The sequence below is a fragment of the Rousettus aegyptiacus genome, unplaced genomic scaffold (genome assembly GCF_014176215.1).
Source record: "Rousettus aegyptiacus isolate mRouAeg1 unplaced genomic scaffold, mRouAeg1.p scaffold_m13_p_8, whole genome shotgun sequence".
In the NCBI taxonomy this organism is placed as follows: Eukaryota; Metazoa; Chordata; class Mammalia; order Chiroptera; family Pteropodidae; genus Rousettus; species Rousettus aegyptiacus.
Genome location: NW_023416311.1, coordinates 61371448 through 61398071, shown reverse-complemented (window position 1 = coordinate 61398071; position 26624 = coordinate 61371448). Strand labels below are relative to the sequence as shown.

Sequence of the window (26624 nt, the reverse complement as noted above, 5' to 3'; positions counted from 1 at the left end):
AGAGTTCTTTCATACAGTTATATATTTAATACTCAAAGCCTTGTGGATCATATATTATTATTCTGTCCATTTTACAGATGATGATGTTGAATCTCAGAGAAATTAAATAGCTTGCTCAAGCTCATGAATCTGAAACTAAACACAGTCATATAAAGTTCATCCCTTCGTGATCTATTAATACCTAGACAAAAGTTACTATGAAGACATTTTAGTGTGGGACAGTTACTGCATTCCTGAGGTAGCCACGTCAATTCTCAACTCAAAGTAAAAAGGAGAACTTGTGCAGCTGCTACCCAGTTAAGAATTTAATTTTATAATTGCATTAATATTAGAAATACCATCATTTGTGTTTGGATATTTGTCAGATGTAAAATTCAGTATACATACTTAAAATTTGTAGATTCCTAGATATCTTTACCAGTTTTTTCCCTTGTTTTTCATTTCAAATTCATTTTAATGAACATTTTTCATTAACTTTATTAGCAAAATTTACCATGCAAATTGCAGATGAAGTCCTAAAACCTAAAGAGACCAAAGTGAATGAGTTCATTAAAAACAGTAACTTGGCAGTAGATAAAAACAGTTTGGAATTTGGAAGGTAGAGTGATTATATTGGAGAGGACAAAGCCTCAGTAAGGGACACAGATAAGAGAATTTATTTGTGGTTATTTATTCATTCTTTCAACATATAGTAAATGAATGCCTCCTAGGTATCAGGAACTATGCTAAGAACTAATATAAATATGGAAAAGACAAGGTCCCTGCCCTCATGCAAATTCCTAGTGTAGAGGTAGAAACCAGACCATGTGTCTTCACGCATGGGTACTCTGAGGCTCACAGGACAGGGGAAACCCAAATTAACTAGTGGGCTTTGGGTGGTAAGGAACGGGAGTCAAGAACAACTGCCCCGGAAAACTAATTCTAAACCTGTCTTTAAAGATCAGTAGAAATTTTTTTCTATCAGGTAATAATGGTAAAGGCACTGAAGGCCAAGAGTGAAATTATGCAAAAAGTGAGAAAATGTGATTGGTTCAAGAACCGTAAGTTATTCCAAATTAGTCTTTGGGAAATTAGAGAGAAATCCAAAAACTAGAGTTAGAAAGGGCCCGTCATGACAAGCCTAATATGCTACATCAAGAAGTTCAAGACTTTATACTGAAGGTGGTAAGGAGCTAGTGAAGAATTTTAGGCAGTGAAGTTCATGATAATATAATATTTTAGAAATGTTACACTAAAATTATATTTTGGTGAGTTTATAAAATGACAAGAAGAACGCTTCAATATCTTGTTAAGTAAAATGGCAAGGTAAAATTATGTGCATATTTAAATTATAAATATATTTTTAACATTGTCAAAAAGAAAAGTCAATACAAAAAGATTGAACTAAAAGGAAAGATGTTTAAATGTCAGTGATGGCTGACTTCGGGTGCTGGGATTATGATAGAATTAATTCAATAAACAGAGACTCTATATATTTAAATTTTATTTTTAAAATATTTTAAATTTCATTGTTCTCTTTGTAAAGATATGAAAAGTAGAGTGAGTGTTATGTCTTTTTATTGCCAGTGCATGTTTAAATTGCTACACTAGACTGTTTATTAAAAAGTTGTCCTTATTCACTACAAATTCACATTGAATTTAGTGTTTTAGTTGAACTTAGAATTCGTTCACATTGTCAGTATTGTTTTCCCCCAAAGGACATGGGAATTAAATTGGAATCATGGTTTCTGGAGAGAGACAGTGTGGTTTATAGGACTAAAAAACCATGCTCAAATTATCATAGGTTTATTTCCAGATGTCCTCTGACAAATTGCTTAAGATTCCTGGAAAAGGGTAATTGTAATGATGACCCACAGATGTATGGCGGTTGCAGTGGGTGTATAATGGCAATAGGCTGTATGGACAGATTTCAGCAGAATTAGTTTTACTTAATTATATACAGTTAATTCTCACATTCTGAGAAGTGGTTAAAAGCACAGTGATCATTATTTCAGATCTGGTGAATTTTATTCCCAAGCTTATCATCCTATAAGTATGGTTTAGATTATTTTGCCCCAATGATGTTCTATGGCAAGCCAGGATTCAAGTGTCTTGCTTCTTTTCTGTCCATTTATGTGGACTTGTAAGATCTTCCTTCAGTGACTATGCTACCATCTTTCAATTTCCTTGCCCGGAAATTGGTGATTCATTTGAATATTGGAAAATGTATCCCAAACTTAAATTTAACTATTTTGGATTACTTATGGATACAAAAAAGGAAATTCTATTGGCCTATGCTTGCTAATATGGCTTTTTGTCCTTGTGTCTGCCCAGATAATGTGTATAACACTGGAGCAGGTCATGACAAATTTGTAGATTAGCCACTACTCTGACCTTTAATTTTTAAGCATGCTTCATGAAGAAGAAAGAGAAATATCTTCATTTCTACAGATAACTATTCTACCCCAAACCCACCAATCAAGTCTTATTTCATAGTAAAAGCTAAAGTCCTTATACCTCTAAGACACTCTGTAGTTTCAGGCCTATCTGTCTCTCTCTCTCTATCTCAATCTCTCTCAATCTCTCTCTCTCTCTCTCTCTCTCTCTCTCTCTCTCTCTCTCTCTCTCTCTCTCTCTCTCTCTCTGTCTTGCTCTCTCGCTCTCTTGCTCTCTCGCTCTTTTACTCTCACTCTCCTTTTTTCTAGCTTGAGTCCAACTACACTGATCATCTTGCTATTTTTTATATACATCAAGACTTTGTTCTTACTCAGATCTCTACATGGTTTATTCCTTTACCTCATGCATTATACAGCTGTGAAGTAGAAACAGTATAACCACGATAGAAACTTCCATTCAGAAGGAAAGTAGAAAATACATGGCAGTTGTGAAGGCAAACCACCAGGGCAGCAGAGTAAGTTTCTTGGTCAGAGTTGGAAGTTTGGTTCCCTGGGTGTATAACCCTGTCTATGGTCCCCCATGGCCCTTATCCTTTTGCCTTATCAATTATTCTTCAGGAAATGGCAAATGGACTATATGCTCTTGTTGGGAGTCACACAGCTCTCATGGTGTCCTTGAAATATTATTGTTAAATAGATTACAGGGTTAGTCTACTATTACTTAATTTCATAAAAAACCTGGTGGTCTCTGATATTTTCTTATATAACTTGCCTTTTAGTTGATAGGTCACCAGGTCACATTGGGTCTTTTGTATTCAGTGGAAAGGATCAAACATCACTCAGAGAACTTGAACTTGAATGCAAGAACTAGATGGGACTCTGGATGCCTCCATTAAAGATATTTTATGTGTAGAAAGAAGAATATGCAGGAGTAAGTGAATATTTGGATAGATAAAGACAGATACATCTTTAATGTTTTCAGAGACTGAGGCAAGAATACAAGTGGAAGTATCATACCTAGATTAAAAAAGAAAAACAGTAACTATTAAATAAAAGATGTTTACAGTAGATTATTTCTCAGATGAAGATACCAGTACCTTCCATGCTGCATGCCTTTCTGTAATATGAATTTGCCACTCCTTCAATTAAGTGGTTGAACCTATTTACCCTCCTTTTGATCTGAACTGGTTCTATGACTTGCTTTGGGCACTAGACTGTGGTAGAGGAATGATTTCTGGGCCTAGGCCTTAAGAGGACTTGCAGCTTCCCATTTTCAACTTCTTGGAAGTTGGCTGACATGGAAAGAAGCTCATGATAGACTCTCCAGTGATTTAAAAGAAACATGGAAAGAAAAGTTATATAGAAAAGAGGGTGCCCCGGCTGGCAGCTAGCAGCAAAGCTCTAAATATATGAATGAGGCCAACTTGGGTCCTCCAGCCCCAGTCTACACCTTGTGCAACTTTTCTCACAAAAACAATTAAATGATTGTTGTTTTAAACCACCAAGTTTCGACATAGTTTGTTACATAACCATAGATAATTGATACCATCTTTTTACTTTGTCAAGGCTTATTCCTAACCAGGACATCTCCATAAAGAGACCACCTTATTGGGGGGCCCCTTAGCCAAGGCTTCTCTCAGGCTCTTCAGCCGGACTCCCTTACTGGGGAGGCCTTGAAGACACTCTTCATTGATTCAGTATTCAGCACTTGTCTTCTCCTCCCCTGGTCCCAAGTCCATAAAACAGCAGGGGCCTTTTGTTTGGGACTTCCTCTACAGTGAGACTGCCCCCTCTGCCTATGCTCATCCACCTTGACTCTGCCTTTCCATGGGAGGAGAAAATGGAACAAGGGGAGCCAACAGCTTTTCCCAGCCTCATGCAATGCTATTGCAATAAGTAAATAAAAGCTTGATTATTAAAAGAAAAAAAAATGAGCTACATAATGAACTTCAAGGCTAGATTCAAATTAAATTTTTTCTAACTCCTCTGAGTCCTGTATTGGGATTTTCCAGTGCCGGGCAAGCTGACTCACTCTCTCCCACTCTCTTCCCAGCTCCAGTTCTGTCTAAACTACAAAGGACGTCATACACATGTGAGATTCCCAGCCTGCTTGCCCAACATGCTTTTATACTCCTGAAGTGCATGCAGTTCACCCTCCAAAGGACCAACCTGAAGCCCTAGAAGTAGGCCCAGGGATGTTCACACAGGGAATTCTGAAATTCTGTGTAGCCAGGTTTAGCAGGAAGGTGTGATTCTGATTAGGCAAGTCCTTTAGCCTTGTGAGTTCCTTATTTCATGTGGTATGGCATGACAAAGGGAGTCAGAGCAAAATCGACAAAAGCATTTGCCTAATTTCAAAAGAATCGCTGGCTAATGGATCTGACTATTTCAGAGACTGCTTTATGTCTCTCAATATCAACATCTGTTCTCCTCTTCTCTTGTTTTTGTGTAACAATAGAACTTTTAGTGAACACAAGGCCACCCAGCTGAAGGCTACATTTCTTCCTTTGTAGCTAGATATAGCAATGCGACTACATATGCTGAGGTGATGTATACAAGTTATGTGTCATGCCATTAAAATGAAGGAGCATATACTTCTCTTCCTAACTTCCCCTTTTGCTTCTGGCTGGAATGTGAATGTAATGGCAGGAATGGGAGCAGTCATTTTGCACTAGTTGGACCATTAGAGCAACTACTTAGAATGAGGCACTGTTCCTAATGATTATTAGGAGCCAGTCAGTCAGCCTTAAAATATCTAACCAGATTTTCTGTGGGGGATAGATGAAATTTCTTTTTTCTTTAGGCCAATGTTATTTTAGCTTAAATCTGTATCCTACTGTGAAATCATCTTTATAATTATATAATTTAATTAAATTGTGCATTAATTGAAAAATATGAGTGTGAAAACAAAGTCATTGTTACATGTAAATTAAGTTAAAGGCTTTGGAAAGGCTTTATAAAGTCTAAGACAAAAAAAAAAAAAAAGCCATTGAATTATGTGAGAATGAAACCACTATTTAAAAAAGTAGTAGAAGATGAAGTCATCATGAAAATATAGGATGATTCTGCACTCAGCTTCACAATATCTTTAATGTTTTTCTACATAGTAAAAATACTGAGACACTAAAACTGAAATTTTAATAAATGTATATGTATGACTTATTTAAGAAAGATGAGACAGAACTCTGAACAATGAACAGGCACAGAAAAAGGATTCATTCTATATCTGAAGGTTGTCTAATTAATGAACATTTATATGTTTTAAGTTAAATAAACATTTAAGGTACTCCTGGATTAAATAACTTTTGATTAGCCAACTCTTTACAGGACCCAGACACATGGAAGCACTTTTACTGTATATAATTACACTTATGGAAATTGCAAACATACACAATATGTGTGTTCTCATTACAGACTGTGGATTCGGTCACTCTAACTGTTTTAGGGTTTTCACATAATCTCAGACACTTCTACTTATAGATTAATGTTCGAATGAATCAGACTACAATTTTAGTCAACTTATCAAGATGTTAGTGTTCAGGCCCCTTTTTAAAATGCTTTCTTAATAAGGTCGATTTCCATTTGTCAAACGTTCAGGTTAGCTAAGTCCTAGATTTTATTCACATATTTTATCAGGTAGCTCTAGTCCGATTTATTTATTACGATTTGATATAGTTTTAACTTCCTATTTGTTTAAAATTTTTAGAGAGAAAATATTGCATTTTCCATAAGAACAAAACTAATGTAATCTCTCCATTTTTTTCTCTCTGAGCATATATTTTTCTCATGTTTTCTTCGAATGTCCTCATTTATTTCCTAACTCTCCCTGAATTTGTTATATAAATAATATCTAATTGTTACCTTTAGAGTATTACGATACAGTCTCTAAATTCCTTTTTGGTTCTCCTAATTTCCAGATGGCCTTTAACCAATGACATTTTGTAGATACTGTTCTCCATAGTAAATCAGAGTCTTAAAAATTTTTTGAAATTTTGTTTCTTCCTCAAGACCCACAGGTATACTCAAAGATATGACACAGGAATTCCTGGACACATATCAGAAATATGACTATTCTAAGGTCACATTTTCTAGAGATGAAATAATTCCTTTAAAAAATGAAAGTTGTCTTTTCCTTAAGGCCAAAGAATTTCTTCCAAAATGGTGTTTTGAAATACTTTTAAGTTTTGTTTCTACGTAATTTTACTATTTAAAAAAAAAATCCCTTTTTATGTTTATACCTAACATTCACAGTATTGCTAGTTTCTTTTGTAAATGCGACTAACCACTTGGTAGCTTTGTGTAGTATAATTTACTTAAATATGTTCCGATACCTGTTACAGAGATTCACCCATAAATATTCCCTGGATTCCCTAGCCCATGGCCTTATGCAGAGTAAGTCTGGATTACTTCTCTTCTGGTGAGTTCTGAAACCCAGAGACAAGTATATTCCTTTTAAAAACTCTGGAATACTAAGTTACATCCTTAAAGCTATTTCTTATTTTGGGGTGAGAGAAGGGAGAACCACAGAGAATAATCTAGTAAAGGAATTCAGATTTATTGATTTAAATTCCTGACATAAATTTTATATACCTCTATTTCTTCACCCCTTTACATTATCTAGTCCTTATTTCTTTCGCATACATTGTTAGTTGTGAGAAGCACTACAGTATATTGACTAAATGCATAAGTTCTAAGATCAGATCATCTGGTTATATATATCCTTGATCTATCACTTACTACCTGGATGACACTGAACAAATTATTTCATTGTCCCAACTATTGGTAAATGACATAATAATAACTACCTCTGACCTATTTTATATAAATAAGAAAATGTGTGTATTAAGTTTAGCTTCGCACCTAGAACGTAGTAAGTCCTCAGTGTTGCCAGCTTTTCTAATGTAAAAAGTGATAAAATAGAAGCTCTTAATTCAAATGTTATACAGAAAAAAAAAAATGATTGTAGCAAAATGGCATATAAAGGACAATTACAATAATTCCACATGTATGAATATTTAGAAGGATTGAGAGAAAAGAATAGTTACTATAGTGAGGCTATGAGCAATTTAATTTTTAATGATATGTTTCAAAGTTAGTTTTACCATATAAAACAGGTGTTTATAATCCAATTCTCCACTGTATGACTCGATAACATGTTTACTTATTAAATTATCTGAGTCATTTTCCCTGGTACAACACAAATATGTGAAAGAAGAGCTAGGTGGGAGAAGTCTCATAAGAAATCTCATTCCAGGGGTTTATTACACACTGCCGTTGGTCTGTACTTCATGTTTACCTATGGAAAACACTGTAATATCCAGAAAAAAATGTGATATTATGCAACAAATGAATGCATAGGTAAAAATGCAGAAAAAGAGATGTGGTGACAAAGAGCAGAGGAGAGGAAAGGAAAGAGAGCTCTTCCTCCCAGGGGTATTGATCCAGTCCCGAAAAGCATTGGTCCAGAATTTTTCAAATCCAGGGACTATCAAACTTGTTTCCAGTCTTCCTACATTTCCTAATTTGTACTTCTAATAATTTATACTTCTTCATCCCTTCACCTTTTTCATCTAGCACCTCAAACCTCCTCCCCTCTGGCAATTACCATATTATCCTCCATATCTGTGAGTCTATTTTTGTTTACTTTGTTCTTTCTGTTTCTTAGATTCCACATATAAGTGAACTATTATGGTATTTATCTTTTTCTGTCTGACTTATTTCACTCAGCATAATGCCTTCTATCTAGGTCCATCCATGTCATTGCAAATGGTAGGATTTCATTTTGTTTATGGCTGAGTAAAATTCCATTGTATATATGTACTATAACTTCTTTAGCCAATTGTCTATTGATGGGCACTTAAGTTGCTTCCACATCTTGGCTATTATGAATAGCACTGCTGTGAACATAGGGGTGTAGAGATTTTTGTAAATTAGAATTTGGATTTTCTTTAGATAAATGTCAGAAATGCAATTGCTGGGTCATATGGTTTTTCTATTTTTAATTTTTTGAGGGATCTCCAAACTATTTTCCATAGTGGCTGTAGTATTTTACAATCCCACCAACAATACACAAGGATTCCCTTTTCTCTGCATCTTGCCAGCGCCTATTGTGAGATGATATTTCACTGTGGTTTTAATTTACATTTCCCAAGTAGGCCAAGGCCATCCACTGCCTTTGATTGCTTGAGGCTACCTTGTAGTAGCCACAGAGTGAGCTGTGGATGGTTGCTGCCTGTGCTGGTTCTGAAGACAAGTGGGAGAGAATGTGCTGGGCCTGGGGCAGCTTACCAAGGCCTGAAGCTTCCTGTCAGCCCCCTATAAGACTTCACAGCTGGAAAAACCTTTGGGTGGTATGCGAGTTGGGTGGTGCAGAGTTTCAGAATGTCAGGAGGGTAAAGCAAGCTGGTTTCTGCCTGCAGATGCACATTCAAGTTTTATACCAGTGCTGAATCTGTGGCTTCCTATAAAAGTCTCAGATTATAGCAAGGCCACCTTGGAGCCTGGAGATACCCTCAGTCTGTTCAAGAAATACTGTAGCTAGGGATGGGGCTTTTGGCCTGCCACTGAAAGTCTCTCCCAGGATGCACAGGTTTCACACGGACTGGGCCACACAAGCTGAGGGTTGTTTGCTGTGGAATTTGAGGCCCAGGGAAAGCACAGGGGTGGGGCTGGCTGCCTGGGAATGGGCTTGCTGCCAGCAATTTGTGGGTTGGGTGGTACAGGATCTCAGGGAGACAAGAGGTGGAACAAGCCATTCTTGCCTAGTTAATGCAGAATCAATTATTGCCAGTGCTAAGTCCATGGACTCCTGCAAAAGTCACAAATCACAGTGAGGCCAGCTGCCATTCATGTCTAGCCCGCAGGCCCTTGTGATCCACCCAAGACACACTGCAGCTAGTGCTGGCACCAGTGGCTTGCCACTAAATGTCTTCCCTCAAATGCGCAGGTAGCAAGTGAAGGAACATTGCCTGCAATGACTGTGCAGCCCAGGGAAGGGATGGGGAGGGGCCAACTGCTAGAAAAGGACCCGCCAGGGGCAGTTTGTGGGCTAGGTGGGGCAGGGTCCCAGGGAGACATGGGGGTGGAGGGGCTGATCTCACCAGGCCAGTTCAGCTGCAGAACTGGCCATGTGGGGGGATGGTTAACACAGGCAAAATGGCGCCTGTCTGTAGACTGCCACAGAGGGGTACCCAACAAAGGAACAAAGACTACTGTCCCTCTAGCCCTCGCTCCTGTGCCACACAATTCAGTCTTTCCCTGTATGATTCTTGCGCCTCCCAAGTTGCTGAGCCTCCACTGGCACCCAGGGTGAGTGTCTAAAAGTGAGTCAGTCTGTGCACGGGCCCTTTAAGAGGGATGTCTGGGTTTTCAGGTTCCTTCCAGCTCACCCAGATGGCTGGAATCTCCTTCGAATTTTAGTCAGACTTTATGGAAATTCCTCTTCCAGGGACTATAACCCTGGGCTGCGGAGCCGTGTGTAGGGCTAGGACTCCTTATTCCTTCGGGGTACCTCTGCAGTCATGCTGTCTCTCCTGGTGCCCAACTGCCACGTGCCTATGCGAGACCAGCCCATTTTGCATCACCATCCCTCCTACCAGTCTTGATGCACCTTTTTCTTTATATCTTCGGATGTATGTGTTATGATCAGTTAGACTTCAGTTGGTTCTCCACATTGATTGTCTTATAATTTGCTTGTAATTTTAATGCAGTACTGGAAGAAGGCGAACCCCGCTTTTACCTACCCTGCCATCTTGACTCCCCTCTGATTTCACATTTTTAAATTAGTCTATTTGATAAATTAATAGTTCAAAACTACAGAACATTTATGGTACTTAAAGAAATACACACTTTCAAGCACTTCCTGTATTTTAAAAAGCACCATTATAAATGCAAAACAATTGATAGCATCTTTGCAAATCATTTTTACTTATAAATGAAAGTGTCTGTAAGATTTAAGATTTTAACTACAATTTTAGTAAACCTGTAAGTTTGAGAAAAGACAGCAAGACCTAACAAAATAAGCCCATATTTTAGGATTGTGAGTAAATAGAAACGTATGGAGCACTTCAAGATATTAGTATTTAGTCTCGATATCTATACCTACTTCAACATCTAATATAGAGTGCTTACTAAACATGGATTAATGCATTTTACTTTTAGCGCGAGTAGAAACAAAGATTTGGAAACTAGACATCAGTTAAATAGAAAAATGTAATTAATTAGAATGCTCCCATTTCTAGTCTTCTTCTGATGGTTCAATTTGTTTAATGTTGTAAGATCACCATAGAAGTTGATAGAATTCCTTTTTGTATTTTCTTCTGTTGATTTGGAAGTATCTGAGAACATTTTAGCCATTTTCAGAGATGTAAGCTTCTTATAGCTGATACATACTGAAATACTGATTTTGGAGAAATAAAGCCCAAAACCTGTGAGGGTTTACTAGTTAACCTAAAAACAGTGTCAGAGAAACAATAATTATCTATAGAGCTAGTTAATGTGTTGCTTATTGCTTTTCTTCCAAAGTATTCAAAACATGAAAAGCAGTAAAAGAAAGGGCTGGTGAATAAAAACAGCAAGAGGAGTGAGTTCAAGGATTTTGCTTTTGTTTTCAAAAGTCACCTATTTGATTCCTCAGGTTCAGTTTACTCTCAATTGTTCCTATTTTACTCACTGTAGTTATTAGTAAAGGAGCAAGGTTTAGCAAATAATTCCTGAACATGCATTTAAAATGCATTTTTATCTTCTGCTTCCTCCCACAGAAAATGGTTTCAGACACATCCTGCTTTCCTTGAATTTTTTAAAGTGCTTTCCCCCTCTGTTCATCAAAACTTTTTAACAAATTTAGCGTATCTGTCATACATTTCAATCAATTCCGTCATTGTCCCTAAAAAATTAGGTTAATAAGCAACTGATCTCACAAAATGACTCAACTATATACTTTCCCCCCTACAGACTAATAAGGTCACTCTTCTAAAATTATTTTAATTTCTACTTCATGATATAGACATTCAGACATGTCTTTAATTATAGTGTTTCTTTTGCATTTCGGAATTGAACTTTCCCAGAAAATGTACTAAGATAAAAAGCTATTCTCCATTCTAAACTAAAATAGGCTTGGTGTAACTCATCATTAAAATGAAACTTTAATTGATTACTTAAACATTAAAATTATTTGCTACTCACTATTGAAAATGAAGCTTCAACATTTTATAGAAGTTGTAGAAATTCTTAAGAATAGACTACAAACATAAATATTACGGTTCCAGAATATAAATTGGTAAAAGAGGAATGGTGTTTGTCTGAATGGTTTGTAGTTCGACTAGACAAATGTTCGTTGTGGCTTAGATTACACTGTTCAGTATCTCTGCTGATTAATCGAAATTAATACTACTTAGCTTAAATAAAAGGAAGAAATGAATTTTCATAAAATGAAATAGTCATGGGTGTCCTTCACTCTGAATATCTATAGATGGTGCCAATATGACATTTTAGATCCCCTAAAAGTCGAAGGGGCATACTTAAATTTATCTTCACTGGTCTGAAAAACTTAGGCTATAATGAGCTAAATATGATTTTAGTTCTTTATCACTGAGCCACACTCAATTATTCATTTAGGTTTCATGAGCTTCAGTCATCCTTTATATTAAGCACCCAGAAGTGAATTCTTACAGGCTTGGCAAGAATTCCCAAAACTAGCAACCTATGCCCCCAGAATTAATTAATCATACCTTCACTAATTTATTATCATTCCCTGCATACAGATCAAAGTAAAAAATGATGCATTCTATTTAAACACAGCTGAATAAGAATATCTAAATGCTAAGGAAACTTTAAAAATTAACTATACATTATTTTTCTTGGTAAGGATACTGAATCCCAAGGTTATAATGTTCCTATCATCTGTCAGCTGATTTACAGTAGAAACAAAATTAGAACTCAAAACTTCTGTCTGTGCAGCATCCTAAGTAGTCTTATTTGAGTCTCTCTCTCCCTCCCCAACCCCCAACCCCCAACCCCTCAGAGACTCTTAGAAAGCTTTTTAAGTTCTACCTTAAAAACATCGAAGCTGAAACTTCTGGACTGGGACAGTCCTAGCCAATACTTTAAGTGTTCCTCAAGTTGGTTTATTAAAAAGTAGAAAGCTAATCTGTTCCCAAATGATTTATACAATTATTTTCTTAAAAGAGGAAATATTTCTTAATTCCATGGTGGTAGTGTAGAGGATCTTACTCTGTTCTTTGTTAACCTAGATAAAATTACTATAATGAGGGAAAGAATGACCACACAGCATAATATATATTAGAATCTTGTTTTAAATGTGTTGTTATTAAATCGTCTAGATTAAACAATCTGTTAGATGACACCTCAATCTCCAAAATTAGAGCATATGGTATAAAAAGAAAAGAGCATCACGTATGTTGAGTCACAACCTCCTTGAGAGCTTTCCAAGTGTAATCCGAAACCAGCCCCATACACGGAGGGCAAGGAGAGACACGGAGGGCAAGGAGAGACCGAGGAAAGAGGCAGACCACTCCAGACTGGTGACAGGTTTAATAAACAAAGAAACTCTCTTATATGAGGCTTATCTTGGGTGGCCACAAATATGAGTAGTTTTCTGCACCTACCCACTAAATCTTAAAAGTTTATATAGAAGCTTTAACGGAGCCGTTCAAGTACATAGGAGACCTTAACAGGGTTCAATTATGTACCCAATCCAGACGATCTCATCATTACATTTCTATCTAAAGGCTGTGTCCTTGGGCAGCTTCTAGCACAGGGAAGGTGAGCAGAGTGCGCATTCCAACCACCAGGGAGAGAGGGGAGCCTCCAATAGCTTGGGTCCAGCTTGCAAGTCAAACGGGTGGGTCACTCTTCTTGATGACCTCCCTCAGCAATGTATTCTATACACAAATTTCTAATCTTTCATCTGCTGTGACATAGTCTCACATGGACAAAAGACTCAAATATTGATTCTTGTAACAATATACCTTCATGCTGTTATTACTCAGTCTCTGCTGAATGTAGCTTAGAATTAGTTTTCCCCCTCATAAATTTAATAATTTTTAGTTATGGTCTGCAGCTTTGAGGACTTAATCCTACATTATTTTATTGAAATTTTTCTTCTACTTCCCCCTGCCCCAAATCGTATAAACAGTTCCTTCACACATGTAGAGAGAGAAAGGAAGAAAAAGAGAAACCCCTCTTCTATTAGAGGAATAAAATAAAATAGACTGTTATCAATTTGCAATACTCTATTAAAGGAAGATAGTATTTGTAGTTTTCAAAATATTTCCTAAAATAGTTCTGTCCCAAATTGATCAGTCTGACTGATTCTTAGATATTTTCAGAGTGTGATCAAAACACCCCTTATGCAACCCTTATTTGATGTTGTAACTTACATAAGTAAATATTAATGATAAAAACAAAATGCAGTGAACTTTGGGCAGTGTATCTTATACCTCTTGCCAAAAATAAAAAATCTTTATAAGCTTGAAACTTGAATTACTTTGATGGTGATTTGTTTTATGGATTTAATAACAGTCAGTAGATCAAAGTCATGAAAACAATTTTCAGCATAAATAGATTTTATCCAGGAAACTGGACAGTTTCACTTGAAAGAAAAATGATTTGTCCACTTAACTAGTAGTCCATTTTGCACTCATCTTCTTATTAGAGGAAATGGTTATAGCCGCTTTCATTTTAAGCCCTCTCAGCTTTCTTTTTACTATATGAGCAAACAGAAAACAGAAAACTTCAATAGTAAAAATAATGGCTTGCCATAAACCCTAGAAATGAGGAAATAGAGCAAAGCTTGTCATCTATGTTGCAAGCCCCCTTGATGTAGTATAGCTCCTTATTAGCTGTAATGTTCGGGTCTAACATTACAGAGAATGAAACTGAAATCCTATCCTGATTTCTTTAGATGGGATTACTAGACATTTTGTTAATGAGTGCTGTATGTAGGCAATTTTGGAAACATTTAGTATGTACTAAAATGAGTCTTTAAATAAAATATGGATTCTTTATATGAAAGTTAAATTATTTTGTTCTATTTTGACTATGAATAACAAGCAAGTGCTTTTAATGAAAATATCGTCGATATGAGGGCAGTGAAAAAGCATTCTTCTTTTGCTTCAGTCGTCTATTATGAATTTCGTGGTCACAGAAATCGTTTAGGAAAGTGAACTGCCATTCAGACAGCAATAGAGAGTAATTGACCCTTACGGTCTATGGAACAGCATGGATTGTGCTGCAGCCACTTTCTATCTCTGTTTTAAAACCTTGTTACAGTCTCTGGTAAGAGATACAAATACTTTTTTTTTTTTTTTCTAGCTAAAAAGAGCTGGTCAAAATTAAATTGTATAAATTGTAAACTGCCAAGGGACTGTTAGGTAACTATTTTATTTAAATCTCCAATAGTTTCACTTTTACCCTTGCTAAATTTTAGCAAATGATGTATATTTTAGAACAATGAGATGCTGTGAAGTTGGGAGAAAGTATTTTGGAACAGTAGCATGGCACTACTATGTGCTATAATAATTGATTTTTCCCCTTTAAAAAATAAGAAATGTACAGAATTCAGAATAATATTTCTTAAATTTTAGTGACTATAAGAATCATTTGGGATGTTTGTTTTTTAAAATTTCAAATTCCTGACCACCCCATATACCATCAGATGCAATGAGTCAAAGTCTTGGAGGCCAGGGTGTAATTTTGGTACAGATGGTCCAATATGACTTTTTAAATTCTAATCCCTAACCTTTCTGCTGTCAAGACAGCTACAGAGATGCTAACGTAATGCTCTTTAGCAGCCTAGTCCAGTGGTTTCACGATCTTCATCCATTATCAGATGTACCAAGGATACTTGGAGTCTGCAATCAGACAAACTGAGTCAAATTATGCAGAGATGAATCTGATACACACACAGGCCTATGTATCTCTGGGTTAGAACAGACTGCTGAGAAGAATAACAAAGATTTTTGATGTCATGTTCTCCTGAAATACTGAGTGTGAAATCCTAGAAATAACTACTAGTAACATAGGGGTAAAAAATGTTCTATAGTATGAGGATAAGACTAAAGATAGGCAAATGAGAATTCATATCACCTAAAAGTCAGAGTGCTACTAAAATAAACCTAAGGGGTTTTATTTCTTCAAAAGATGAAAGATATCATTTCTTATTTGTATTGACTAAACGCACATAGAGTTGAGTTACTTAAGCATATTGCTCAGTACATCGGCATAAAGCGTATTAATCTGTATAACCAGCTCTCAGACCAAATAAATAAATAAATAAATAATCACCCATGATCCTCCTCATTCTCCAATCCAGTCACTATACCATCAAGGTAATCACTATCCTGACTTTAAACCCATTTCCCATTTAGAAAAAAAAAAAAACAAAAAGCAGCTTTCTGCCAGCATTAATTTAATTTTACATAAAACACATTTTTGAAGCTGAAACAAATCTGACCGGTTTTCGATGTGAAAATAAAATATAAAATCTGTTCTTGGAGCTATTTCTAAACAATACTTATCTCTAATCCTAATGTAACAAAAATGTATATGATGATCAGTATTTAATAATTTTTATTCTTGTGGTAAATTTCAAAGCACAGAACAACACAAAGCAGAATATCTCGGATTTGACCCTTTCAGTGATCAAGAATTACTGTATTTTGTAAAATGAAATACCACTATTAAAAACAGAATGCTATAAATAGAATGATGTCATTTGTTTCCAATGGCTATCAATATACTAGATGCAAAAATAATAAAAGCAAGATATTTTGTGGCAAACTTTGGGGTTATGGTTAGGACGATATCCGTGAGTTATATCTAAGGGTAAACGCTGCAGCTGCAAGCACTACTGGCAAGTATTCTCAGAGAAAATGGGAAATGAGTTAAAAGAATAAATTAATTTTTCTGGTTTTCATACTTTATGTAAACTGACCATACAGTAAGCATTCTTTTATGAGCTTTTTTCATTTGCTATTATGTTTATGAAATTTATCTATATTGTTTCTAAAGACGTCAGTAACTCATTCATGTTTCTATTTAGTTATCACTCTGTCTATTCACCTATTTTATTGTTAATTGGAATTTTGGCAACATACAGTTTTTTTATTAGTATAAAGGGTGTGATATGAACATTCTAGTGTATACAATTTGAAAAATATATGTATAACTTTTATTAAACCCAGGAATTGAATTACTTGTTGCTAGAATATTCATTTGTTTATTCCAAAGTTGTGCCAATTCACAGTTCTACCAGTAGTATGTGAGAATTCCAGTTTCTCCATGTCTTTACCAACATTTCTTTTTAACTTTTAGCTGGTACCTATGAAATTTTATCATATTGTATATGGGATTAATTTGCCTTAATCTTATTACTAGTAAATTTAAGCATCTATTTGTAAGGTTACTGGCCATTCAGATATCTTTATCCACAATGTCTCTTCAAATCCTGCCAATTTTTTATTGGATCATCTGTCTTTTTCTTACTGATTTATAGGGACTCTATGTAAGCTTGACAGAAGTCTTTTGTTACACATATAGATTCTGCATATTTTCTTCCAACCCATAGCTTGCCTCTTCATTCATGGCATCCTTTGATAAACAGACATTTTCACATTTAATATAATACAGTTTTTAAATTATTTTCTTTCATGCTTAATACTTTTTATGTCCTATTTAAGATTACTTACTCCAGGGTCACAAGAATTCACTTCTATGTTTTGCTCTAAAATTTTTCTTTATTTTACATGCTTATTTCAGCAATCCACCTAGAGCAGAATTTTGTATATAGAGTAAGGTAGAAGCCAGGGTACTTTTTTCCTCTGGATAGCTATCTATTAAGCCCAGCACCATTTATTTAAAAGATAAAGCATTCTTTCCCATATATACAGTATTTTTTTCATAAACCAGGTAAACATACGTCTAATGGTTTGTTTCTGAACTCTTTATCCTGTTCTATTTGTAGTTTATCCCTACACAGAAATCATACTGTCTTAAGTATATGCTATAAGTATGCTAATAAGTATTTTTTCATGATTATACTATTAGTGTGTTTAAGGAAATTTATGTTGAATATGAGCATGTGGGGTATGTGTATTGGTGTGTATGTGCATATGTGCACATGTGTTCATTTCACAGAGATTCATAGACTTTATTATTTCAATTATGGGCTACTAATTTAATTATTAACTACCAAGGTACAAGATCATGTAGTTTAAAATAGTTTTAAAGGTGTATTTAAGAAGAAAGTAACTTTTGAGTATTGGACTTTCACATAAAATTATGTTGTAATAGATTAATAATAATAATAAGTCTAGCTACGGTTAAGTTTTTCCCAACATAATGTTAATATTCCTTGCAAGGCAGACTTCTTATTTAGTTAATTAATGAAGGATCAGTGATTTGTTCCTTACAACAAATCTAGCTGCAGCTCTTCCAAATGAAAACAAGTGGTCACATAATTGATTATACACCTAACCTTGATGGAAAAGATTTTCTTACAACAGTATATAAAATATTCCACTCTATTAGTGAATCTATGTTTTACCAAGTAGTGTGTCAATTCTCATAATAAAATAAAATAAAATTCATGAGATTGGTAGATAAAAAGACATCCAGTTTGAAATAGCACTCGTTTGTAGGTTAGGATTTAGAAAACTGAAACAATTTTTTAATAAATCAAGAGATAAAACTTGCTTAAACTAAAAGTGAGTGGGAAGAAGAAGGACTGAAATAACTGTTTACTGTAATTACATTTAGTAAATAAATTGTCAGCTGCTCACTTAATTTGGAGGGTAGACTCAGTTATAACATATCCTGGCATTAAAAAAGTCAAACGTTTGACATGGTCAGATTCTGCAGGAAGAAGAGTGACTCAGAGAACTGAGTGCGAGTACTTTTTGGGAAGCAACACCTCCAATGTGGTTTTAGGCAAAGGGAGCACTTATCCTGTAATTCGAGGTCTCAGTCACTCACATAGGGCACTCCGAAGCTGAGATGGCACTTTCAGAGATGTTCTCAATTTATAGAAGGACCTGGGCCTCTGTACCTATATACAGACCAGTGATTGGATGTGAAATGTACCTAGAGAGAGGATACAATTATGGCCAAGGAAGTTCCTTTGATGAGGGCAATTTAAAAGGAAGCATTCAACTCAGTCATGAGCTGGAAACTCTCCCAGCAGGTAGGGAGATGAATGCCTCATTCCGAGTGGATTCTGGTTGGTGAACTACAGCACCCAGTACAGTTCGGCATTGTACATTCTGGATCCACTTCTTTTATATAATGAATTTACTCCAGATACAGCTCCTCTCGTATTCTGATTGGTCTCTTTTATGCTGGAAAATTTATTAGAAAAAGGATAGTGGGACAAACTACAGTCCCCATGGCTGCAGCTAGTTTCATGGCTGATTAATAATCATTATTTCCCTCTTATATTGTTAATTCTAGGTTACTCACACCTTCAGCAAGTACCTCTGCTGGTCTACATAGCTTACCTAAATGGGATGATTGAGACTTTTAGCCCCGAGGGGTCTGAATTCCTGGAAACCTTGCCCTTCTTGGGTATGGCTACTGAACATGTCCAATTACTGTCAGAATTTGTCAGGGGACTAACAACAAGTATCCCCCATAGATCACCTGGATCCAAATTATATTATTCCCTGACTTCACTCTGTAGCAACAGCCATACCTCCTTCTGATTGTCAAACCATTTTCTCTACCAATCTAGTGGGAAAAAAAAGACACCTAGAGTGACCAGGTAACATGTGTAGCTAAAAGTTTAATGAAACTCTTGCTGTGATTCTTGGTGAAAGCATTACCTCTCTGTGAACCAAAATTTATAGAACCACATAATCTAGAGTTGCAGTGACAGAAAGGACAAATTTTCCAAGTCGATCACTGAGATTATGGTGAGAGGATCCACTCTTCTAACAATTAGCTCCAAGATTCATGTATCCTACCCATTGGGCTCCAAGATTCATGCACCCTACCCATTGGAGGCATGTGGTTATTTATTTTAAGTGTACCCTGTATCTAGAAGGATGGCACCTTATCTTTATAAGGTATCATCTCCAAGCTGATGCATCAACTGTGCCTTCAAAGGACATTTCTAGGGTAAAAATGTACAGTGACTATAAGTGAACATGAGGTTTCTTTTTGGGTAGATATAAATGTTCTAAATTACATTGTGCTTATGGTTATATAATCTCTAAATATACTTAAGTTCATTGATATGTACACTTAAAATGAGTGAATTTAATGGTATGTAAATTACATCTCAATACAACTTATTCCTAAGGCAGTTCTATTGCTCTCTATCAGGCCATCAGCTCCTCTATGGCACAGCATGTTGTGGAGCTTGTAAATTATACTTTTATATGCCTACTACCACACTTTCTTGGCTATAAAGTACATTCCTTGGCTATTATACTAGATCCTGTGTTTTGGATCAAGCAGTCTGTTTATTCACAGATAGTGAGCCTAGCTGAAGCCCTGCACACAGGAAAGACAAACCAGATATGTGTCTGTTTCTGTCAAGATGATTCTCTCCCCAGGATAGAAGGGACTTGATGTATTAAGTTGCCACCAAGGGCAAGTAGGTCTCTTAGAAAGGTGGTGTTACCTCAGGGATTCACCATTGATCTCTGTTGCTAGCAGGTTGAATATTCAACAATGGCAGGGGCTAGATCAGTCTTGGTGAGTGAGAGGCTATGCTGTTGTGCCCATATATGGTCATCATCACTCCTGCCATGGTTGTTATTAATGTTTTCATTGTGCTAGCACTTGGTATGTTGATGATAGAAGCTGACTGATTCATCTACTTGATTGTTTAGTTCTTCTTTCATGATTACAGTGGGTGCCAACATTTGATACAAAGATCATCACAACTTATGCTCATAGGTCTCTTGGTCTTTTAGGTCCATCCACATGCTTCCAGCTCAAACCTCATCCAATCTTCTTCTATGTCCCCGACCAACCAGCCAAGCTATTTCCATTGTTCATGAGTCCATATATATTAATATTTTATCTCAGGCCTATAGCTTGGTCTATTGGGAGGCTTTCCCATTCCCCCATTTTTTTCAGGGTCAACCTAAATGGGTTTTTAGTACACTAAGTGGGTTTTTAGTACATTGATGGTTTGCATAACACAATAAGTCAACCCATCATCCCATCATGAACCAAGCTGCATCATTTTTTCCCTCTATTAGCAGTCAGAAACCCTTTACCCACCACAGCAGCTATGGTATTAATTGAGGGAGAGGCACTCGTGGAACAGCAGTGGATTTCATGGAAGCTTGGACCACCTGTTTATATAGCTTATTTGTGTTCTCTTACCATGCTCATGACTGATCCCAGATGTGCCATTCCTGTCTTATGATGAACTGATCTGAGTTAGTGAGTCTTACAGAAGCCAGGTCATAATGGGAAGTTCTGGCTACAAGGCCACTTGATCTCTTATTGTCTGGAGCTCTTTGTCACCTAGGGTCCAGAAACACAATTGAAACTTTTTCTAGAATGCTCAAATAGCATGGTTTTGCTCCAGAGATTCTGAGGGTCTATCCTGCAATTATCCCACTGGAGCTAGCCATCAGCCTCACAAACTTACACAGCATTTTTTCCTACCACAGATGACTCTGATACCTCAGGATCTGGCAGGTCAAAGCCTCTTACATCCTGCCTAGACCTACTACCGAGTCTTTCTGCACTCTAGGCCCCACTCAAATATGGCCATGTGTATGTCACTCAGTAAAGCCATCAGAACAGTATTCACAGTTGTGAAATATGTTGCCTCCAGATAAACACATGACCTTTTTTTTTTTAAAGTTCCACTGTTATTATAGTTATATGTGCCTGAAGTATATTAACCCAAAAGGGCACCTTCCTTCTATCACTTACCCTCCAAATTCTAAGCCACTTATAACAGGGAGGCCGAGTTGCAGAAGAGAGAGAGAGATGTGCATACATCCCAGCATGTACGTGTCTGAGTGTATGACCTATCAAGAATTGTCACTGAATTTGAATTTACCCTGCATCTTAAAGGCTAATCCAGTTGAACAACTCATTTTGGAGATGATGAATTAAATCCGAAAAACTTCAAATATCTATTCCCAACTTACCCAATTAGCTTGTGGCTAAGCTTAAACAGAATTTAGATTCTTAGATACCAGGTAACTATCAGAGCTTCTGAAGATTTTACTCAACTCAGTAATGACACTCCCCAAATAATGCAGTGAAAATTTCCTGCTATTCTTGAATTGTTATTTGGCTTTAGAATTATGTGCTTCCTTGTTCCTTGCAGAGACATACATACCCCCCCCCCCAAAAAATTCCCAGTCTATTTTGATAAATCCTATATTAGTGCCCCCAGTTACCCCTTTCCTAGGTGAGCCCTGTTCAGCAGCTACCTGCTGAGTTGTCTCCATCAGGTCTCGAATTCCCTCTGCAGCAGCAGTGTCTGCCAGCTCCCCTCTTTGTCCTCCTAAGCCCTCTCCTGATACAGGTACTTTGTATTCACAGTGGGCTACACAGCCAAAGCAGTAAGATACATGAAGTGTTCATTGATGTGTTCTTTTTTTTTTTTATCATCTGTTTTTTGGTGTCCCTTCACCAATTTGGACAACTAGACAAGAAAGCACCCATTGTTTCAGTATTGTCTGAGAGTAAACTAGAAAGTGAAATATCAAAAATTTTGGTTTTTAAAAGAGAAACCTGAGTTCTCAAGGAGATTCTGGAGAGATGATGACCTGACAAGGCTCTTTTTATTTATGCTAGCAGCTCCAAGTTACCTACCTCTGCCCAGTGATAAAACCTGCTTGGGTTCCTGGGAACCTGGGAGGAGATGAAGCTATAGGGTCTGAGGGACTCCCTAAGGAGAAAATTGGACCAGTGTTCCCCAGTGTCTCCACCTCCTGATGACTCAGTCAACACTTGAAAAAGAATTTTGAAACCTCAGGGTGAGGATCACAAAAAAACGTCCATGAAATAGATAACATCACAGAGATATATGGATAGGTTCATTCAACAATGGCTGGGCTGAGTCTTTGCTTCTCCTAAGACTGAGTGTATAAGGAGCTCGGGGAACATAGAAGATTCTTCAGCAGACCCTGTGCCTCTGGCTCAGAGCAGAAGGTTATCTCACCTCTCACTTCACCAATAGGACCGCTAGCTCTTATACTTTGACAATCAAAGAGCCAACAAATTGAGAATGGCAATCCAATAAAAAAGCTGGCAGACAAAGTATACTAGAGATTCAAAATAAACAGAACACATGGTCAGCCCATAGTACTGCCAAAGGAGACAGGTGGCAACTTTACCAGAAAAATTATTAGAGCACTTAAGGAGTTCAAGTACAACATCCCCAGAAAAGCTGTCAGCTACGAGTTAGAACATGGCCCAGGACTTCACTGAAAGGGTAGGTCATTCAGCAATCCCCTTGCTACATTTTCAAGTCTAAACAATTTTTCCTAAAGACAAAAAAAAAAAAACAAACCTGAATTAGGATGGAAAGAATAAAATAAAGTATGTCAGTAATTATACTAATATTAATAGATCGAATCGGTCATTAAAATCAGACATCAGAGAGTATCAAAACCCTAATGTCAGCTGTAAGATATATACCCAAAAAAGACACTTAATACAAAGTTTTTTTTATATGGTTGAAAACCAAAAACTGGATAAATAATTACCAGGTGAATGAAAAGAAAAAGAAAACAGGCATGGTTATGTGAATATCAGACACAGTATCACTCGAACTGTTAAAAAATCTTTTCAGAAATTTAGATATGAGTATGTGTTAATTTTTTTTTCAAGCTTGCTGCAAAAGACCTAAAACAGGCCAATTTAAACATTTTTTACTTGGTTCAGACATTTACTTTAAGAGTGGGTAGGGCAGTTAGATTTAAAAAGTAACAAGGTGAAAATAAAAGAATATCTGCTTGAAGATTATTAGACTCCTGATGGACAGTCAGCTGTGTCAATGAGTAATTAATTTTCAAGAAGCACTCTTAATCCCATTAAAATATGTTAGAAAATTGTGTAAGCAATTTGTCAGGAATGCAAATTTTCTTCCAGAAATATATTTTGAATTATCTTACATAGGCCACATTTGGTACAAAGATTAAAATCAGTGATCAGGAAAAAGAGAAACATGAGGTAATCATAACAAATACAATTGGTCTCAAATTTGTGTGGACCTTAAAACAGAGACTCCAAATATGTTGTTTTAAATAAGAAAATAAATGTATAGTGATCAACTTCAATATACTATTTTTGGAACTGAATGAATCTAGTAGAAAATAAAAATAAGTAATGTCATGAGAAATGTAATAATTTAACCAATACACTTAATTTAATATAAAGAATGTCTCATCCTTTGAACAAAGAACATACACTTTTTTCTGTATCCATGAAATATGTATAAAACAATCATATGTCTCCATAAATATGAAAGGCTTTAATTGAAGTACAATACATAGAGATTGGAAATGGTATTTATGAAACAGAACTATTTTATTCTGCCTTCTATAACAATCCTCACTATAACAGATTAAGATCCCAGGAGCTAGAGAGAAGGAAGAACCTTAGAGAAGAAACAGAAACTTGTGAATTTTACCTGTTTCTGTACTCTGCAAACTGCCATCAACTAAACTGGAGGGGAGACCAGGCAGGGTGCTAATCAGCAGTGGACATGGTGGATCCCAGAGAGGAGCTCTCATGTGCCTCACACATTCATCTGGAAATCTGGAATTGACAGTCTTACTGGTGTCATTGATTCCATGTGGTATGAAAGTCAGATTACTGAGACAAGGGCAAGGGGTGTCAGTAACAGAATTAATATCCCTGGACAGCTGGAACCCCCTATAATCCCAGATATTTGTAGGAGAGGGCCCTGTAACTATGGGAAAGAGTTTTTAAATTGGCCGAGAAAGAAAAAATATTAGGCATGTCTGCAGGGATCTCTCTGATGGGAGAAAAAGAATTGCATCCTTTTGAAACAAAGGGTGAGAAGTGGACCACTTAGAAATTATCTGTTTTCATGGCATGAGAGAAAATACTACAGAGGAACAAAATGACTTCTCAAAGAAAGTCAACACAGAACTAACACATGACTGAGAAATGGGTGGCTGATGCCTTACTTATTTTTGTGTAAGACTACCCTCCGCAACAGGGGTGATATCAACCGTAGAGGGGAGGGAGCAAATAAAGGAGAAACAGTCTAGTTTCGCTCTTTCAACATGATGAAGGAAGAAATCAATTGAATTTCACTAAATTTACAAATGTGTATCTAGATTGATTTTTCCACATCAGGCAGGATGGTACCTCAGAAGAAGAAATAAAATAGAACAAAAATGTTAAGTTCCATTTTACATTTCTCTATTTATGACTTTTGAAATTCTGCTTGCTGTACCATATTTTTACATGATTTTCCACCCTGTACCCAGATGTACATGGACCTTATTATGTCTTGTAATTTTGCCTGTATCCTAAAGGGAGATACATTTAAATTCAATGTATAAGATTGTTTCAAAAAGGAATAAGAAGTTTCAAAGAGGAAAAAGTGTTCTTTAGTGTAGTAGTATGTCAAAAATCAAATGAGTACTGAGAAAATACACTAAATTTAGAGATTTAAAGTCATTTATGACCTTGTTAAAAATAGCACTTACTGAGCACATAGTACAGATAAGTGTTAAGCCATTTACACAGATCATCTCATTTGCTTGATTCAACAATTCTGTGAGGATGATTATTTTTAATTCCATTTTGTAGTTGAAGAAGCTGAGGTACAGAGAATTAAGTAAACTGTCTGTGTCACAGAGAATGACTGAACCATATATCCAGCACAGCACTTTGACCCAGGAACCCATGTCAACTGCAAGGGTCAGCAATCAGGTAAGAATTATCTTGTGCTACTAAAAAACAAAAACAAAAACAAAACAAAAAAAACAGAAAGCAAAAACTTAAACTAGGAGTTTGAGAGTTTGGTTTTTTTTCTGTCTAACATAAAAGAATTCTAGAGCCAGGAAAACTAAAGATATATGGTAACTTCGTTTGTCATCAGAGACTGGGCTCCTTTTAACTTTCTGCTACAGCAGTCTTAAAGAATGACTCTCATCCTCATGCTCTCAAGAATGCTGCCATAGCTCCAAGCATCAACCTGGCCTTTCCGACAGGTTAGAAGGGAAGAACAAAGGGTGAAAAGAGCTACATGTCATAGGAGACAGGTTTCTTTAATGGCCTTAGTTACTTCCTCTTACATCTCATGGGCCAACATTCTTTCATGTGACCACCTCTTATTGTGAAAGACACTGGGGATTATAGTAGGGTACATACTACCACAGATAAAATTAAGATTCTGTTGGTAAGAACAGAAACAATGCAGACTGGATGGGCAACCAGTAGTCTTCACTACAAGTGGCTTAGTGGGAGAGAAGTTATAGTACGGTGAACCCAGAAGTAATTTTAAATAAAGGAAATGGTAATATGTAGATTTTCTTTTACTTTTATTCAATAGCTACTGAAATTTAGACGGTAACTAGAACATGTAAATGTACATTCCTTTGATGTTCTTTTGGTAGGGCCACCCTTTGCTTAGATATGTGCCCACTGGTTTTAATTCCACAACATTTTTCTTATATTTTTCACACCCATAATACACCATCTCTTTTCTCATTTCTTTAAAATGAATATATATATATATAACACACACACACACACACATATAATGGGAGTGCTAAATTCTAGATTTTTATACATTTCCTGTCTTTTATAGTTAGTTGTCTTTCCCATACTTCACTCAACAGCAATTTTTCAGCCAATTTGTATTGCTTGTTTTCAAAGCATTCAAATTTTCATAGAAACAATACTTTGTGTGTATGCCTTTTTTTATTCATATATTATTTAAAATGCATAATTATAAAAGCAAATGCAACTAGTGTATGATTTGACACACAACTAAAGCTAGCAGAAAATATGAACGGACAAAAGAGTAGCCATCTACTTTCATTTTGCTTGCCTTGAGTGTGTTAGAATGTTTTACAGGGGTAATAGAGAGTGTTATTTAATCCATAGAGTCTATAGTTGGCAATTTGAAAAGAACTTTTACTTCTGTGCTAGTTTTTAAGTCGTTGGTTTTAAAATATTTAATTGAGATATGATTTATATACAATAAGCTGGGCATATTTAATGTGTACATTTTGATAAGTTTGAAGGTAAGTATTTACATCCCCATAA

General features: G+C 36.1%; 1 long non-coding RNA gene across 1 annotated transcript in view; it reads left to right on the top strand.

Annotated features, from left to right (window-relative positions):
* LOC118606525 overlaps positions 1–26077 on the top strand; it is a 236810-nt gene extending 210733 nt beyond the window's left edge. Inside the window, exon 3 of the long non-coding RNA XR_004952489.1 lies at positions 25161–26077. This is a non-coding gene — a long non-coding RNA (uncharacterized LOC118606525). The remainder of the gene's footprint in view (positions 1–25160) is intronic.
* The last annotated feature ends 547 nt before the right edge of the window (positions 26078–26624 follow it).